Raw genomic sequence first — 19,871 nt, forward strand, 5'->3', positions numbered from 1 at the left:
CTCTCTGGCTCTCTGTCTCTCTTATTTTCTGCCTCCTTTCTTTTGCTATCTCGTCTATGCCGGTATAAATACACAATAGACGAAGTGCTTTCACGATTATCCAATAAATTTATGCATGTCTGGATATTTTTAATTAGTTCACCCTCCGTAATTATTTATAGAATTTTCTTTATTTATGAGAGAATAAAATTTTAATTGAATAATCAATCATTTCATATATACCTGATTCTTTCAGGATTGTTGATTCATAATGATCCAAGTTAAACGTGTTTTGTCTAGAATTCCGTGAATACAATGAATTAAAATAATTCAGTGTACGTTATTATTACGTATAATTTGTTTACATATTATAATAATAATTATTATTATATATTAGCTATAATTCAGTGTATATATGCATAAATATTAAAATACGAAAAGAATAATATTTTTAAACGATAATGTGTGGATAAACCCAGATAGGTAAAATATACAGTGTGTTTCGTTTACATTGCATTGCATAATATCTTTACTTTAATACTTTAGTTGATACAAAAAATTGCGTTGGAGGAAAACTGGTAATGTAGAATGACGAATATTATAATTTACAAGTTGTCCCTCTCAAAGTTATACTTTTCAAGGTCATTGACATTTTTTTCTTCAATCGAACTACATATTTTTGGCAATTACACAGCTTAGTAACTTTCCTCAATTTTGATTATTTTACTTTAGTCTTTTTCTTATGATACGAGAAAACATTTTGACAAATGAATGACTTTTTGGCTCGCTCCACTTTTAATATTCAAAGTTTATGAAAACAGTTACATTATTAGGTTAGATTTGTCGACTCTTTCGCTTTCCTTTGTCCATACACGTTTAAATAAACGTGACCCTTATCAAATTTTTCGACCTTTTAGATAATTTCATTCTATTTCTACCGTAGGTGTTTCGTGTTTAAGCTAACTCGAACTTAACGGTACACCAGGAGTGTTTTAATTTAACTTAGAATGATTGAAGACATTATACGAAATTTTATAGATTTTTTTAAAGATTATTAATCACTAAAAAACATTAACCACAGGAACATTTTAAAACTTACGATGGTTACGTTTACACAGTAAAGGCTAATAATAAAAGGCAAGACTCACGATATAGTAAAACATCGTGAAAAATAATCTACAGTGATTCAAAAAAATATTCGAACACTTACCACAACAAACTTTCATGAATACGTTACGTGCATTATAGGAAAGTTTTCATTTATTTCATTAGCACTGTGATAAAACACAGTTATCGTGATTATTATAGCCAAATTTGCAACCAATTCAAAAATGTATATAAAATTTAGAAAACATTTATTGAAAGCATACGCTTAGTGAAAAATTAGTATACAACGTGAAGTAGTTTTGAGTGGAGATGATCTCACTACATATTGTGACTTATTAATAAAACGAATGATATAATCAACTGTACAATATCTTTATGATGTTTGCGAAGTGTATGTGTTTGACAAATATCTTGTAACTTCTCTGCATATTTTTACATTCGTTTCACTAATATAATCATAATACAATCGCGTCTCGTCTCGGTGCTGATGATATTTCGAAATATCTCGTATAATATAAGCATAAAACTAAATATTCTACGAGTGTCCTAACACCTTTGTGTGCCACTGTATGCCAAGATACATTATTCGACTTGTCATGGAATGAAAATTAATTATTCCCATAGAAACAAATATTCTTATGATATTCGTAATTTCATTCGTAATTTGAAGAAGCCCGTGTAAATCAATTTCATGTCGTAGCCAGCAGGCAAAAATGAATAAAAAGATATATATATCTTTATATATATATCTCTAATAAAAAGATATATATATCTTTTTATTCATTATTATATTATATATATTTAATTAGTTGAAGTCTTCTGCTACTGTATATTAAATTGTTAACTATCGCTAAAAAATTGAGATGCCTGAAACAAGTATTCAAAAGAATATATAATAGCTACGAGACGTATTTATATACAGATACCTTAATTTCGTTTTGTAATTTCATCGATTTCGTAAAGTTCGTTTGCGTAGCATTACATTTTTGCAATCACGTGCAAATGCTACTAAACGATACGAAATTTGTTACAGTCGGCTCCAATTAATTGGTATACAAACCCAATAATAAATGCGATGCTATTCGTAGTACACCACAATAGACTACCATACTTTTCGTAGTCACCGTACATTGCAAATGAACAAAGCTCGTTTTTATTCCAACCTGTTCGATCGTAAAATCAAGAAATCTGAAATCCATCATTTCGTCGAGTTTTCTGGCTCGGCTGTTACGTGACGCTCACTGTACGTACCACTCCTTTCGTTTCATCCAGGAACGGTTAATTTTAGCATCGAACGCCAAGTGCCATTAGGATATAATTGCACGGCCGACGCGCGACGAATAATAGAAATAAGACTATTGTTACCATTATCGCGGTACCAATCGTCGAGCTATGCCGTTTTATCGAGAGATCCTTTTCAGAGGCCGGCTTTCAAGCTAGAAGAGCGGCAAGATTACGACGCGACGATCCCATTGCGGTGACATCTGGCATAGTCCATCTGTTCTGTTTTTGTCGCCATCAGTGTCTCTCATCGTTAACAAACTTGTATATACATACCTTCGTTTCGCTATTCCACGAAGGTCAAACAAAATCGACTGTGACGATTCAACCGACCTGTTCCCATTCTTTTTTTTCTTCTTTTTTCTTCGACAATTTATGTGTGTCGTTGATTCATGGAATGAATCGAGGAAGACGAGGAATTTATTTTCGCATCTGACGTTGTCCAGAGATTTCTGAAATTGTTTGAGCACGTTGAGTACCCGCGAAATATCAAAACAATGCCAGATATATCTGAAGAGCTTGAAAAATTAACGAGGCACCACCACTGCATGGCTGTGTGCCATTTCTTTTTTACCCGCAAGAATACGCGGCGGCGAAACTTTGTTTGCAAACCGCGCGAGCAGTAACTTGTAAACGATGTTTCTTTCAGAAACTTCCTCTCTTCAAAAATGTTCGATTCTACATTTTTCCTTGTACCGTTGTTGTATTACCAAACATATACAAGCGCTTTTGTTTGCTTTGGAAAAATTGAAGTTATTCTTCATTGAAGTAGAGACACAGTCTTATACAGTGGAATCCCTCAGGACCGAAGCAGTGCCACATAATCAGACTGTACCTATGAGGTGATGAAAACGAAGAAAATAATTTAAAAAAGACCACTATGACTAATGTAGAGATAATTCGTTTCGTTCGTTTAATCAACTGTTTGATATCGAGGACCGTGCTAGATGCATTCGACTTCTTCGTTTATGCGAAATACGATTCGCGACGGTTGCTGAAGAATAGTCGAGGAACGTGTGCCGATTAATCGGACATTTCGGATAATCGGAACTCTATTCTGCATCTATTTATTTTTATTATATCACTTCAATCACAATAATCTATGTACAGTTTTTTTTCTTTTTTTTTTTACACTTTTAAGAAACTTTACAATTTGTCCAATAAGAACATGCGGTAAATCGATTTAACCGATGTGTGGCTGTAATTTTATCCTACATTTTCCGTTTATTTTCACACGTAGACTAACCTGCTGAACAATTATCCTTATTATCTTTATCAATTATCTACTCCCGTTTAGTTGGGAATTCAGCAAATCTACGTACACTAGCGGACAAAAGTTGAAGACGACTATCTTTCTCGTAGAATATCGCTCTGTGTCCTAAACACCAAACAACCAGTAGCTGCTATTGAGAAATGCTACTGAAATAGTCGCAATCGTTCGCTATTCAGTTTCACTCTACTAAATAAATTTCGTCTCATCCGAGAATAAGACTACTTTTTATTATTTAATTTGTACTTTACAATTTGTTCAACTGAACATTCGCTAACTAATAAGACTGAATCAAATCTTGTGCCGTCCAATGCTCGTGTGCTTCGGCGAAAGCAATTCTCAGCTTCGGATTTTTGCGACTGAGCATTGGTTTCTTCAGCGTCCTTCGAGGTCAAAATCAGGATGATCGTTTCATTTCAGGATAAACAGCGGCCTTTGCTGTTGTTTCTTTGGTTTATCGTTTCTGCATTATTTTTCTTTTTTCTATACTTATAGGTACCATGATAGCGCCAGCTTACAAGATGTGGCAATACTCGGATCTATTTTTCAAATGTATTTTTCTTGTTGCGAGGTAACGTAGCAATTTTTCTGGCTTTACTCGCGATTTTCACTTGAATTCAGCGATTGTTACTATAAATGTAGTATGTCGCGTCAGATAGTTTTATCATCGTTCGATTAATTCGATGCGCCACTGAATTCGAGCGTTCGTCCTAAAGTAATGTCAGCGAGTACAGCATCGAGTCGTTTCATATTTATCCTCTCGAGTATCGTTCGTGTTTTAAAAGTCTCGTAGCCGTTCGTAGATAAAGCGCTAGTGTCATGTAGTTGCAAGGACAACTACGAAATGTTGATTATTTATTATCTTAGTATAATACATATATGTATATAGTACGATAATCTAGCAGATAAATAGCTGCCTTAAACTCTTCTCCGCTACTGGATATATATACATCGCAAAATTTCAAACTCAATTTTCTCAAAAGCAAAGCCACCGACATAATTTTCTTATTATTGATTTCCGTCCCATTTTGCGTCATGGGATCTTCTTGGCTTTTCCACGAATTACGGACCCATGATATAATATGAAGCGTCCACGAAAAAAGGAGGAATATCAATTTTAACGAGTTTCAAGTTTAACATATTTTTCGTGTTCGCTTACGTGTGTGCTCTTTATCGTTGACCATGTCGTATTAATTGAAATAAAAAATTTTCTAAGTATTACTGTAGTTGTAAGAAATTAAGGTGTTCAACGTATTTTTTATTTTTTACAGTTTAATGTTAAATTTTTTTTTATTATTATTTAATTTGTACTTTACAATTTGTCCAGCTGGACACTTGGGTAAATTTTTCTAGCTTAACACGTTGACCGCCGCGCGTGTTTTCGATTAAATGTCCTTCAGGCCACGAGTGTAGTATAGATCATTCCGATCAAATGGTTTCTTAGGCCACCACAATTAGAAGAGGAATCAAATGGTACCGAAAACTTGGCATTCAACTCCTGGGAATTTCTGCTGTAAACGCTTTGACGGTTTTCAAAATTGCAACAAGGAAGGATGTAAATATTAGAAGATTTAAAGAATTATTAGCTGCAAAATTATTAGGGTTATCTGAAAATACAAAAGATCCTTGTCTTCGACGGAATCAGCATAATATCGCCGTTCGAAAAAATGATTCCGAAAGAAGCATTAGATGCGCATGCAAACTATGTTATGCAGATAAAAGACGTCGAACGGACCGATCAAAGAGATCACGAGAGAATTTAAAGAAAACAACAACTTATTGTCCAAATTATTCCGACCAACCTCAACTTTGTATAGAATGCTTCAGTTTTACATTTTAAATAATTTTCTTAATAAACCATTTTCGTATTACTTTTATAACAATTCGACAGTTTTATTACTTCCTGTGGAATATCTTTTCAAATACCCACGACGATCCTTCGCAAGTAATCAAATAAGTGTCACTCGAATATGGATGACGCGACCCTATCAGAAACTTTACTGTCACCCGAATATGGGTGGCGTGTCAGTCAACGCGTTAATCGCTAAATAACATGTGAATGTCTACGCCCAGCGGGATACCATCTTCGAGTTTGACTATTTAATTTCTTTAGTCAGGTCAATGGGGTGTTTTCTGTTTAGTCTAATGTAGTAATATGTTATATGTGTATTATTTAAAATTAGAAGTAAAAGTTGAGAATGATGCAGTATAAAATGTTTCGTTTTGATATATAATATCTACAAGAAAATATAAAGTTGCGACATTATATATTGAAAAATACATTTTCGTTCTTCGAGAAATGCTGAAACTCAACGTTCTGTCTTCTGTCTCGCGGAATCTTTAACAAACAAATCTTTCATCACGCTGCGGTAAGCACAGGAAAGAAATAGTTTGCTAGTTTTTAACAGAAGAATCTTCGTAATAATAGATTAACAAACATTCAAAAATCTTATTATCTGTTATCTGAATAGGTTAACGTTAAAACACGCAGGATATATTCTATCAACATTGGTTTTTGTTATGTCGATGGATACGAAATATCGTTTACCAGAAGTTTTCAGCTTGACAGATTATAACCAGCCAATAAATTTCGTCCTATCTTCAATCATTATCAACCATATTATTCTTCCGAGATAACATACGATGATATATAATGCGTATGTTTAGTTTTTCTGCAAGTAAAATATAATCCAAAAAGATAGAGTAAAAGTTACTTTAGATAAATATTCCTAATCGTAACATATGCTTTAGTAATTAATTCTATGTTTAAGTAATGTAGTATCGGGGAAATTTAGGTATAAATTTTTCCTGATACTATTTATAATAAATAAGCTAAACAGATATTAATTAGACAGAAAACGATGGTTGTTTAACTTGAACTAAACGCAACAATCTTATTTTACTTCAACCACACTCGCAGCTCGACAACGCTAACAACTCAATCTCTCAGCTACGCTAGCAACTCATGCAATTCCACAACACTAACAACTCAATCTCTCAACAACGCTAGCAACTCTACTCTTCGACTTCTTGACTAGCTCTCACCTCTCGATCAACGCTCTTACTTTTCGATCAACACTCTTTGAATTCAAATCGTCCCCCTCCATTAGCGTTATTTTTTTCTCTCTTTAATCTCATCATGTCAACGCTCCGCAAGAACTAGGTGACCTTAGTCACATAGGCTTTTTTCCCTATGTAAACTAACAACTGAAGGACAGACGGCACTGTTTTGATCGATCTCTAATCAGGCTTTTTTTACGATACTACAGTAATTAATTCTTAACCTTTCGAAGGCGTAACAAAATCGAGAAGGATTGTTACAAGAATGAATGATTTTATCAGATAAAAAAAAATACATATCTTCGTCTGTTCATAAGAAACGAATATTAACAGTTGAGTTGAGGCGATGACTATTAGGATAACTGGAAGTTTATATTCGCTACACGTTATTATCCAACAGTTTGTTCGAGCCTCTCTCGAGCTACATCGTCAAAAAATTAATATTTATTTTTTCTTTTAGCCGTTTATCTTTTCACGGAGAGTAGGAAACAATAATATTTAGAAAGTCAGTTTTTCACTGGCAAGTCGCATAAATGTGCCATTGGTCAGATGTCACGGAAGACTTTCCATATAAACTTCATTCATCGGCGTGTGGAGAATAATTGATTAAAAAATAGAAAACTTGTAAACCTGAAGAAAACTTCTCGGAATAGTCACAAATACGTACATCGTTAAGGATTCTAAGAATCGTCTCATCCCTTCTGAAGCGTACAGTTCTGAAGAGTTTCAGAGAATATCCAATTTTTAAATCAAATATCCAGCAAACCATCATGGAAGCTAGTTTTCATAAGCTATGACTCGTAACACATACTTCGACACATGTAGCGCGTGTTATGTAAAACATTTTGAAACTTCATCAGCACCATAGTGCACCACCATTGCCATTATTATATTGGCAAAATTGGAAGCTAGTCTGAAAATATATGCGGAACTTTCAAGATATTTGCTGCAAGCTTATGTTTAGTACGAAATTCCCATACAGTATAAATACAATACATCAAGACTTAGCAATATCACGGGCGTTGGTCTTTTAAATATCTTTGCCATCTACACCAAATATCTTTAACTTTTCAAAACAGTTTCTTGTACTTGAACACTGTTTTGATTTTCGAAATCATTTAGATTTTCACCAGTGTAATCGCGATAATTGAGCGTCGATCAATCATTATGGTATCAACGCAATTTCAAAATGTTTCGTATAATACGCGTAACACGTTGGTAAAAGACGTGGACGATTGTACGAATTTTTTCGCGAGAGTATTTTGCATCTGGAAAGATTCGAAAAGATTTACAGAAAGCGTTAATTCATAATCAATGGATGCAACGAAGCTGACAGAAGCGTTTTTCAGTCTGAGCATGACTTTCGAGACAGAAAATTCCTTTTACTGTGTTTTTGTTCTTTTCCCGTCAGACGAGCATTTTCAAAATCTTTTCATAATATACGTACGTCTAGCTCGGCCCAAAAGTCTCGAACAGTAGATCTATTTCAGGTTTTTTGTCGTTACGTGACTCGAACACAACTCGGATGAGGCTTATTGGAACACTTTTTTTATTATTATTATTTAATTTGTATTTTACAATATGTCCAGCTGAACATCCGGTAAATTTTTCTACCTTAAATTGGAACACGTGAACGGTTCTACCAAAATTTTGGTATTTTAGAATATCCACGTGGCGGTCGAACGTATCTTTTACCTCGTTTCTCGATCGATCATGGCATTTTCGTATGCAATTGGTATAAGTAATTGTACATTTATTTACATAAAAATAGAATTCCTTAGCTTATTATCCACGCGTCATTAACTTTATGCTCTTCTCTTTCGATTTAATCGTAAAGAAGCAGAGCTAAGAGAAAGTTCGGATAGAAAATTTGTCGAATATCGTTTAATAATTTGAATAAAATAGTATTGTAAATAGGAAGCGGAGCTTGGACAAAGAAAATTAGTAGTAGGAATTGCAATTGAAAGAAAATTTTGTCATCAGAAAATATATGAACTTTATCGCACCTTTTCAGTGACGAAAGTTAATCTCAAGTTTATTTATACAGCTGTTTGCGTCTGATTTTTGCACGATCAACGAACGTGTATGTAGGTGGAACTCTTTAAAAGTTTGTTGAAAATAATCCGTTGAAGAGGTAACTTGTATTTTCTTACGGGAAAATTATGAGTGGATGTTTGATCTTTTACCTATCGTTGAAATTAAGACTCACGATTATAGCGGGAAGAAAAATTAAATCGAAGTAATTAAGAATAATTTAATAATTAAGCGACTTGGAAGTAAAACGATACAAACGATATAAGATCATTAACTCGTGAAAAATAGGGATAAAATTAAATTCTAATAGAAAAGTCTATGTTCTTCCGTCATTGAACACGTTATTGCACGTGTTTAAGTAATTTTGTATTTTTAAGCATACAGCAACGAGCCTAAATAGAGATTGCTTATAATTATATGCTAACTACTTATAATTATATGCTATAAATCTTTCACTTTAAACGTCTTGTATAGCTTTGCATATTATGTCCATTTTATAGACCTTTGCTCTTTTAAATTATTTATAAATACATAAATATTCGCAATTATACTTATTATTATACTCTTAAAGCGAAAACACTTTACACTAGACTGGATAGATAAGGATCTTTTATATATTATTTCAATATTCGTTTCTAGAAAAAGAGAGTTTTCTACTGAATCCCTTGTATTGTTGGTACATATTTGTTTTCAATGTTTTGACAGTAGCGATCAATACGCGACTGGGAAGATTCCCAGCACTTTTTACATAAATACTAAAATACTCTTCGTGAAGAATTGTTTGTATCGATCAATATCTGTCAACACGTTCATTGCTATTGACGCATATATTGCGTCAATTCACTCGGTTATTTATATAATGTTACTGACTTTTTTTACGTTCCATGATATATCAGTATGTTTTTTAAAACAATGGTACATTGGAAGAATCGTTAGTTGGTACTTAAATGAATCTAATTAGGTACTTAATAGCATCTCAAAATAATCTATATCGCGATTTATTGTGATCGAGTGATATAAAAAATTAATCGATTTTACAAGAATAATATTTTTTTTATTATTTAATTTGTATTTTACAATTTGTCCAGCTGGACGTTCGGTAAATTTTTCTAGTTTAATCGCTAAATAACATATGGATAGCTACCCCCAGTGAGATACCATCTTCGAGTTTGACCATTTTAATTCTTTAGTGAGGTCGGTGGAATGTCATCTTTTTAATCTTCTTTCTATGAGAGAAGAATATCTGTCATGGTTTCAGAATCTCATAACGTAACTGCGGTCATTTTCGACCCAGTTGTAGCTTTCTAATATTAACAAATACCTCGAGTTCGAGGAGAATATGGAAAAGTCGCTATTGTTTCGCACGATTTCTCTTTTCGATTTTATTTCAAACACGCTCTTAAAATATCAGAAATTTATCATGCTGAAATCAGCGTGATCGAAATAATACAAGTTCGAGGATCGCGATACAGGGTGATCAGATACTGTGATGCGATTAAAAACGAACTCAACTGCAATAATGTTATATCGTGAATACTTCCTCTACGAGCATCGAAATGCATCGAATGAAAATTAAAGAACCATCACTTTGAGCATTATTTACCAAATGTTCAGTTGGACAAATTGTAAAGTATAAATTAGATAATAAAAAAAAATCTTTGAGCATCATTTTGCTTCTCTGAGAGAAGACGAACACGGACAATCGTCATTTTATATCTATTCGAATATTACGTTTGACGTGACACATTGAAGTAATTTCAAATTTGAAAGTCCTATAATTCATAAAATCATACGAAGTACGTGTGTTAGCGAACAAGAAAAAACAAAACGTTTCTACCTGTTCAGATAAAAGTCGGGCATAAGGACGAAACAAGTAAAACCTCTAACGTATCAAAGACAAAATACAGCGAACTAAGTGTACATATACATTACTCTTTTTATTTCCTTGTCCTTTATTTTATATTCTTTCATGAACCGTGAATATCAAAAGCGATAAACATCAGCGTTTTTGAAGAACGGTCGTGTTTATGAAAGCGACGCGCGTGATCTTTGCGTGAAAAGCATGAAATTCCGAAAGGAAAGAGAAATAATTTATTCTTCTCGTAGGTTCTGCATCACCACCGAGCAAAATACCGCACAATTGCGTCTTCTTAAATGGAAAATACATGTACAAATGTATACTCCAATTAGTGTAACAAGCATAACGATAACGATCTTCCTGATTGTCTTTAATAGAAGACAATGTATTAAACAGAAGATATATCGTGTACTCGTGGAAAGCTTCCACACAACATAATAATCATCATTTTATCCAATGATCAAACAATTTGACTGTTTGTTATCTTTAACACGGGTTACTCCAATACAGGTTAACAATAACCGTACTCGGTTTAGAGTCGTTCGTGATATCCATTTCTTCTTTTTCTTCTTTTTTTTTCAAGGCAAACACAAAGATAAGATTCGTTACTAACGATTTATCGATACCATCTGCGCGATATAACGATGAAAGTTATAACCATTTTCCGTGTAGCTTGTCGTTGCGTGTACGTATCTCCGCAGACCATCTATCGAAACGAAAAATACATATGCAAGGGTTAATATTTTAGAAGCGTGCAACGGTGCGACGCTATGGAAGTTAGTTTCGAAGAAAACTCAATAGGAACACGATGGAAATCCGCACGAAAATGCTCATGTACGATGGATATACAAGAGCAAAAGCGAGCGGCCGCGTCATGGTTTTTCTTGGAAAAAGCAACTTTCAAAGCTTCGCGAAAGCGAGAATGTCGCGTGGCTGCGAAACACTAGCGAGAATTGTGTGCTAGTTTTCGCGGCAATTGGGTCGGTTGGAAGTGGCTGGGCACACACAGGGAACGGGTGATCCGCGTTCGGTAAACTTTCGCGCGATCGCCCAAAGCACTGATAAAACTGCCGCGTTTCTAGTGCTATCTGTTTTGCAATTTACCGACAATATACGACCACGTTGCCGCGCAACGTACAAAGCTAACCTCGATCTACGAGGTGCGACAGAGTGTCGAGAATAATGCGTTCGACAATTTTATTTTAGGAATTGGACAAGTACAGCGTACGTATCTCGGTTAGTGTTGTACGTATCACGCGTGTTACACAAAACAGTTTGAGATTTCATTAGCACCGCGATGACATGCAATTATCGCGATTATATCAGTATAGTTCTAGGCGATTCTGAAAATGTGTACACAAGTTCCAAGATATTTAGTATAAGTATATTTTGCGCAGATGACGAAAGTATAATATTTAAACAGGCCATCAATTGCGATACCATCGAGTCTTGATATTCAGTCGCATCATTTTTAATATATACTCGTTCTATAAACGTTTCGCTCAGGATGCCACGGGAGTATTTTTATTATTCAAAGCATATAATAGCAAAATAATAATAAATTGATGATGTAAGACAACATTCTTCCCCAATGGACCATTTATCTTATTGGTGGTTACGGGCGACCACCGTAGCGCCTTGGTAACAATTGATAGCGACATATTATGACAAGGCTTCGTTTATTTCAACAAACCATTCGCATTCGTTATTTCGTCGTAAGCAAAACGTCCAGAATATATTATTGAAAAGTGTAGAAGATATTAGTAAACGGTATTTACTCATTCTATATATAATAGTAAGGTATGTGCACACTTCTAACTTCAATTATATGATTATAAAGCAGCATTTACGATTATTTTCTAAGCTGTGTTTATAATAATATTCGTAGATTACCCTTTAAAGATATGGATGCAAACACAGTGCACCGTTAGATACAAGATTTGTTCTCATTTCTTTTTTATTGATGTTTTAATAAAAATGTTTAATTGTTCAATAGGGCGCCTTTTATTTCAAAGTACCTTCTGTTTATCGGTTATATTTAAAATGCCCTAACTGCCAATTTTCATTCAACTTTCACAATTATAAGAAGTTCAAGCGCTCCGGTCACCACTGACCAACGTGACAGTCAAAGTGTTAAGACGACTATTTATACTGTGTACATATTAATTTTGTATTAAATATAAGTTTGTAATAAATATGTTACAAGTTTCACGTATATTTTCAGATATTGGATTCAAACGCTAATACGATCATGATAATCGCGTCTCATTGTAGCGATACAATTTCAAAATGTTTTATATAACATCCATGATATACATACACACATATGTATAAAAGTTTTTTTATGGTAAGTGTATGAATGCTTTTGCGAGTCACTGTATCTGCTTAAATAAATATACTTGTTTACAACGCGGTCCTTGTAACTCGCTATACATATATGCGTTCCAACGTTGAATTCATCGTTCATTCGTTTTATTAATGGACTCTCTTGCGTAATCGTAATAAGTTTGGCAACGAAAGAATAGAAGTTTTACAAGTTACAAGTCGCTTGTTCATTTACTAGATTCGAATTATCCCTTTTCATGTAATAAGTTTATCACCTATAACTGGCTAACTCATCCATCTACAAATATTGTTAGTCGGTAAATTATTGTACAAAAGTGTCGTGAAATCTGTCATAATTCCCGTTATGTCAGTTCGAATTGCATGAACTAATTGAGAGTATATCAGGACTTCTTTTTATCTGAGCGAATAAAAAAAGCGTCACCAAGAAATAACTCGGGAAAAAACAGCAAAGTAAATATGTACTTCAACATCGTGAGCGATTATATATACACTACTTTTTCTACATAATGTTTGTTTATATAATTTTTTTCTCTATATAATATTCGAAGGCTAGAACAACAATTATTTATTATACATTATATGCATTATGTTGTAATAAATATAGGAAAAGCCACCGAGCATAAGAATACCGAAATAACGCAAAGGAAGAAAGTAAAAGTAATAAGAATGATCACATCCGGAGTTAACCCTTAACAGTGAAAGTTGCCGATGAGTAACTGTGTCGTCACGTCATAGGACAGTTTGTCCTGTGACTAGGCCTAGAATGAGTCAAACTTGAGCGGAGAATTGGTCACACACCAACACGTGTCTCTTCATTTTCATCTCACGCGAGGAAAATTACCCGGTTATTGGATTATTTAAATGTAAAAATACCACTCTTTTTTTACAGTCACTCATGGATTTCCATGCTATTTCTCCAATCGATGTCAAATTTCCCGAGCAAACAGTGACACTCGTTTCAGCTAATTTAACGTTTCTCGTTTAAACTCATTTAACATGCGGGTAGCTTCCTTTGTTGCTAATGTCGATCGACTAGTCCTGCTACGTGTTTTTGGTTATTTTCGATGCAATTATATTTTTCTGACGCTTAAAGATATCATGTTCAGTTTGAGAAAAATATGGAAGAAAGTATTATTGGTACGCGTGATTTATTGTTTTAATCTTGCACTATTCATATTCTTTTAAATCATTAGATTCTTTTTGTTTGCTAAGATGAAAGCAAAATCGAAATATAACGATGGGAAAATGCCATCACAGCTAAACCAGCATCTCGATAACAGAAAATTCTTCCTGTTACAGTCTTCCATCTTACATGTAAATGTGTCGTTAAGAAGTTGAGTTCAATTTCTTAACACTGGAACTACCACACCAGTCAAATTGATTGGTTTTACAATTTTATTTTAAAATTCCTACTTCATGTTATATTTTTCCCCCGCAATGATGTAATCACTTTCGCAACGATAATTAAAAGAAGAATATAATGAGTTTTATTTTGTTTTTTATGTATGCAAATTTAAAATAATTTTGTATCAAGGCTACTTATACCAATACCAGTCAAAATGACTGGTAGTTGTTAAAGGATAAAAGGGTACTGCAATCTGTTTATCGAATTCCAATTAACCAGTTTCTTCGTTTTGTACAACTTGCCACTCGTTTTGAAAATTTTTACCGCGTATCATTCAATATGATAATATCAGTTATTAGAAAGATTCTGGATCGATCGCTAGATGCTAATACTAGCAATACCACACCAGTCAAAGTGACTAGTTCTACTATTTTGTAAATGTGTCGATCCTCGTTTAGGGGTCACGAACCCAGATGAATTAATAATACCAAAAATGCACTACATAACACGGAATTCCTTCTGTAAGAAAGTAATAAATCAAGAAATATAAAAATATTCTATTATTACGTATTTTTTAAAGACCAGTCATTTTGACTGGTTTTTAGTAAAAATAGCTTCGTGTTATCTATCGGTGGTTCTAGTGTTAAGAAAGGTGCGACACATTTACCACGCTAACACAGTTGTACTAAATATGGTAAAGGTAATCGATCGATACAGACAATTATGTATGACATTGCAGCAACGGACGAATATAATATAATGGCTCTGTTTCTATTACAAGATCGCGTTACGTATCGAAATACAATCGAACAGCGTAATGTGTACTCGCTATTCTTACGATGGAGTTATCAAAATTTTGCTGTATCGATCAGCCGAATGTTAGACTTGTACACCGCGAATATTAAATTTGTAGTCTTGGTAGAAATCATTAAAGTTTGTTCACACTTTAAGCGACGTTATCAAAGCGTCGAAGCTTTGATTAATTGCCATCAGAGAAGCTTATACGACTAAAACGAAATGTCTCTATAAATATCCTATAATTACAATACATATAAATGCAACAGCCGATAAAAATAACGTGTTATTCGTTACAAATATCTGCCCCAGCTATTTTATTCTCGTTTCAGAGCATTCCCACTCTTTTGTAACGGTCTATGGTTCTCTTTATTGTAAAAGGAGAAGCGCGCATGTGTCTACATGTAGAAAATTTTCCTTCGAATTTTTACGAAAGAAACGTGAAATTATAGTATCGTCGATAGCGTAATTGGTACACATTTTGCGGATATTTATACAACTATGAGACTTTTCAAGTTATACAAACTTGGAGAACGTGCAAATTCAAACGTTTCGAACTACGTACTATACAAATATTAAAAAAAAACAAACATATCAAACGTAACGACATTTAGTAGCTGCTATTTAGTGTCTATATTTTTAAATTACGTTTGTAAAAGTACGAATTTGCATAAACGTAGACTGTCGTAAATTTTATTACGGTCAACTCATGGTAAACGTGTTTTACATAAAATAACTATCTAGCGTGCGGAAATTTATTAACTCGGTGTAATTAAGGACGGGAAAAATATAAAGGCGATTTTTAAATATAGCAATGGTATTTGTACATTATTGAAACAGTCGAGTAATATTTTTTCGTCTTATGAATTATAAATATATTCATATTTCAGCATTACTTCAAAGCATATGAACGATTAATAATAAATGCAGAAACTTTATAGCGTTTGCTTACCTGAAAATAGATAAAAATTGTTTTAAACTGCACTTAAAATTTAATTACGTGTTTTTCAACAATCTTCCTCTAACCACTGATGCAAAAATAAACAAAACGCATAGAACGTAAAATATTAAAAACAGTACTCGTTTCACTATTTAATAGACAGAATCTCTGTATTTAAGCTTTGTTTCTTTAATTCTGTATATAACTATCTGAATTTGCGTGAAAATCCACCGCCTAGTTGATACGGATCATATAGATAATCATATAAATAAGTATATAATTATATAAACATATATTTAAAATAAAAAGAATCTCTGCTCTGAATCTAATATTTCTTGCGTAATTGTCCATTGTCTTCCAACTTTCTTCTAATACTTCCCATAACTGTTTTTCCGATTTTTAGCGCGCTTGCCTTATTCTTCTATTCGGTATAATATTAGGTTGGCAACTAAGTGATTGCGGATTTTGTCATTAGGTGGTAATGACAAAATCCGCAGTTACTTATTTGCCAACCCAATATATCCCGTAATCTCTCAATTGTGCCAGTGACTATGAAAGTGGTCTAGGTCAAAAATTAAAAAAATCTGAGTTTATCACTTATTCTCATACATTACAATTACTATACATTAATACAATCTGAAACCATCTTTGCAAAATGGTAGTAATCGAGCCGTCGCACCTAGTTTCTTGTCGCGCGATTAAACAGAATTCAGTTCATGCGTCAAACGCGTAACTTTAAACATCTTGAAACGAAGAATATATACTGCTTAAGCTAGTTTCATAATCACCGGCACAATGGAAGAGCGTTTGTAGAAAATACCGTAGCCAAAGAATGTTTCAGGACAAGTAAATATGTAGTTCAGTTTTATGAAAAAGGAAAGTGTATGTGTGTGTGTGTGTGTGTATGTGTAGAAAATTCTGTACGTGGAAAGTTCGATGTCGCGTTTATATAGATGCAATAAACAAAAGCCAAAAAATAATTAAGTGACGTTTATCGATACTTATATTTTCCTCTACAGAGACGACGTTAGTCGTATCAGTGCCACCACATCTTCTAGCATTAACAATTATTTAGAATGGGAAATTGCACTGAAGTTCTATACCTTCCGCGAATATTTTCCACTAAAATACAAAATTTCTCAATTTTCTCGCTTGCAGTATTCTTCGATTATGCTTATGGTCGCAGTCACTTTTTTAAATGTTTATTCGAATCATACGAGTACAGCTTTAATTTAACCTTCGGATATTATCGTAAATTAATTGTTAAATATTTCGAAATTAAACGATAAGATAAAGTCTTGTGTTGTTTTAATAAGCACTTTGTTGAAAAGGAGTAAACGTCAGCGGTGACAGTGGTTCATGAGCGAGAATGTTGTACATAGACAAACACATTCGAGTACATAGATACTGCATGATCTGGTTTCACAAGGTGAACAAGAAGCTTATGAATTTCTAGTTACAACCGATCACTCACTTTTGAGCGATACTGTACGTATGTGACACCACGTGACTTCACTTGCCAGTTGCGTGGTCGACTGTAGCTAAAGACATTAACACGCGTCGAAGCTTTTTAGTATCCTTTTCTTAACTTACTGTTGAAATATTTTCCAAGCCAAGCGCAAGATTTGCTTTGTTACTCTATTGATACAAATCGAGTTACACTCTATATATCAGATGTGATCAAATTTCGAAAATAATTCCGATGCTGTTCCAAAGTGGCAAGAAAGTAGGCGGTTACGTTCTGCTGTACAACTTGATCACGTGCAGCTAGCATGTAGCTAACGTGGTATTTTTTGTCATTTTATAAATTTATTTCCTTAAAAACTTACGTACGTATGTATCTGAAATGAGCAATGACTGAAGTATCATTCCGAATAACGCAACAAAGACGATAGACTTCGTCGAAAGAATAGCTTTAACAAATAAACAAAGACAGTAAACTTACACGAAAGAGAAAACGATGTTTTCCCAGAAGAGCAAAAGAATACTTCGGTGTCCTTGATTTCTGTTCGATACATTTCCGTTTAAATAAACTATTCGTTCTATCACATAATTCGACTTCAAAGTATATCTGTAATTACATATGTATATCCAATTACCTTATCTCATAGCAAAGCTAGAAGTCGAAAATTATCGATGCTAATAGATCCTCTTAGGCGACCAGAAAAATATCTGATGATAAAACGAATGAAGTTTAAGAAATAAATCTGACAAATTACGTGTTATTCGATTATTTGACGTAAGATTGTTAAACTATAAAGAAGAACGTTTAATAAAGCACTTATTTTTCATTTGTTTAGGTAAGAAATAGAAGGAAACTGACAATATGGCAACATAACATATCAACCACTTGCGGTGCTAATCACGGAGGTTTTTATTTTTAATATTTATATTATTCGCTCTTTTCCAAAGATCATTTTAATTTTGATTTTTCCCCTTCCTCTGGGTAATCTCTCCTAACAAAGCTAGCAATTTGAAAGCGTATAGCAAATTATTGGGCATGTGTTTCTAATAGTTATCAATAGGTAGCAAAAAAGATATTCTGGTCTCTGCATGACATCACCTTACGACCAGTGTACTAAGAGTTGAATTATCTAAAAACTTGTTCTTAGCAGAGGGAAGTCAATGTAACATACTTGCTTCGATCTCGATTTAAATAAAAGATTCCTTCATTATCTCTGCCACCTTCAGTGTAACAGAATTATAGGATATTCAGAACGAATAATTCAGAAAATAGTTAGTTTTCTATTCTAAAAACGTTTCACATTCCTAAGTTCTCTCGCACGCGATTTAAGCTAACGTTGCTAGTCAAATTTTGCGAGTCATAGACTACAAGTTTTGCAAAGAAAGCAAGTTTGGCAATTGACGAAACAAATGGAATTTTACATGTAAATTTTACAAATTACAATTCCCACTTGGCGGTAAATTAAATTAAAAAATTGTGAAGTTTGTGACCTATGATTTGTAACTTGTCAATTGTCATTATCGCGCAAGAGGGTCCTAATATCAGACACAAACATTACAACATTGTAGAAAATCCATTAACGAAAATGTTTTTTGTTCTTATGAATAAGTATAGAACTTGATTTGGAAGATTGCCATATAACTTTCGAGTAATCCATTACCTGACGTTCTATCTTTAATAGTTCAAACAGGATTTTTACATTTTTATCTGCCTTTCTGCCCATGACTCATTCTAAGCTGTCCTTCGTGTATTTTATCAATAATGTAGCATTCGAGCACAAAATTATCCGAACACTTATCGCATAAAATTTTTACGAATGTATTGTGCGTATTATACGAAAGTTCTTGGAATTTCATTTACATTCTAACGAAACCGATATATCACGATATATAAAAGTTACAAGATATTTATTGCAAACATACGCTTACGATTAATGAAAAATTGAAACACTACACAAATAGTAATTTTAAACATTAACAAACTTAAAATTGGTGCTAAAGATAGTCTCGCTGCATATTATTAATACAGCGAATAATCGATTGTTTAAATATCTCGACGATCTTTGCGAAGTATATGCTTCCAATAAATATCTTCCAATTGCTATACACATTTTCAGACTTTTCGAATCTGACCAATACAATTACTACAATCGTATCTGGTTAATGCCAGAATGAAATTTCATAACGTTTTATACAGATACATCAATGTTATGTGTGTTACGTATAATGTACACGTAAGAAGTTTTCAAAGACGTTCGAATAACGATGATAAATGAGCTGTTCAAATTTTCACGAAGAAGCTCCATCATTCATCGCTTTACGCTGAATTTGTATCTATAGATAAATCGAATAGAAAATAATTCGTCCAAAGACTTCGATGCTGTTCTTCTGC

The 19,871-nt window shown here is 33.5% G+C and overlaps 1 protein-coding gene across 2 annotated transcripts in view; it reads left to right on the forward strand.

Annotated features, from left to right (window-relative positions):
- Window positions 1–19,871, forward strand: part of LOC100643555 (UBA-like domain-containing protein 2) — an 82,906-nt gene that overhangs the window by 10,211 nt on the left and 52,824 nt on the right. The window lies entirely within an intron of this gene.

The sequence above is a fragment of the Bombus terrestris genome, chromosome 10 (assembly GCF_910591885.1).
Source record: "Bombus terrestris chromosome 10, iyBomTerr1.2, whole genome shotgun sequence".
Classification (NCBI taxonomy): domain Eukaryota; kingdom Metazoa; phylum Arthropoda; class Insecta; order Hymenoptera; family Apidae; genus Bombus; species Bombus terrestris.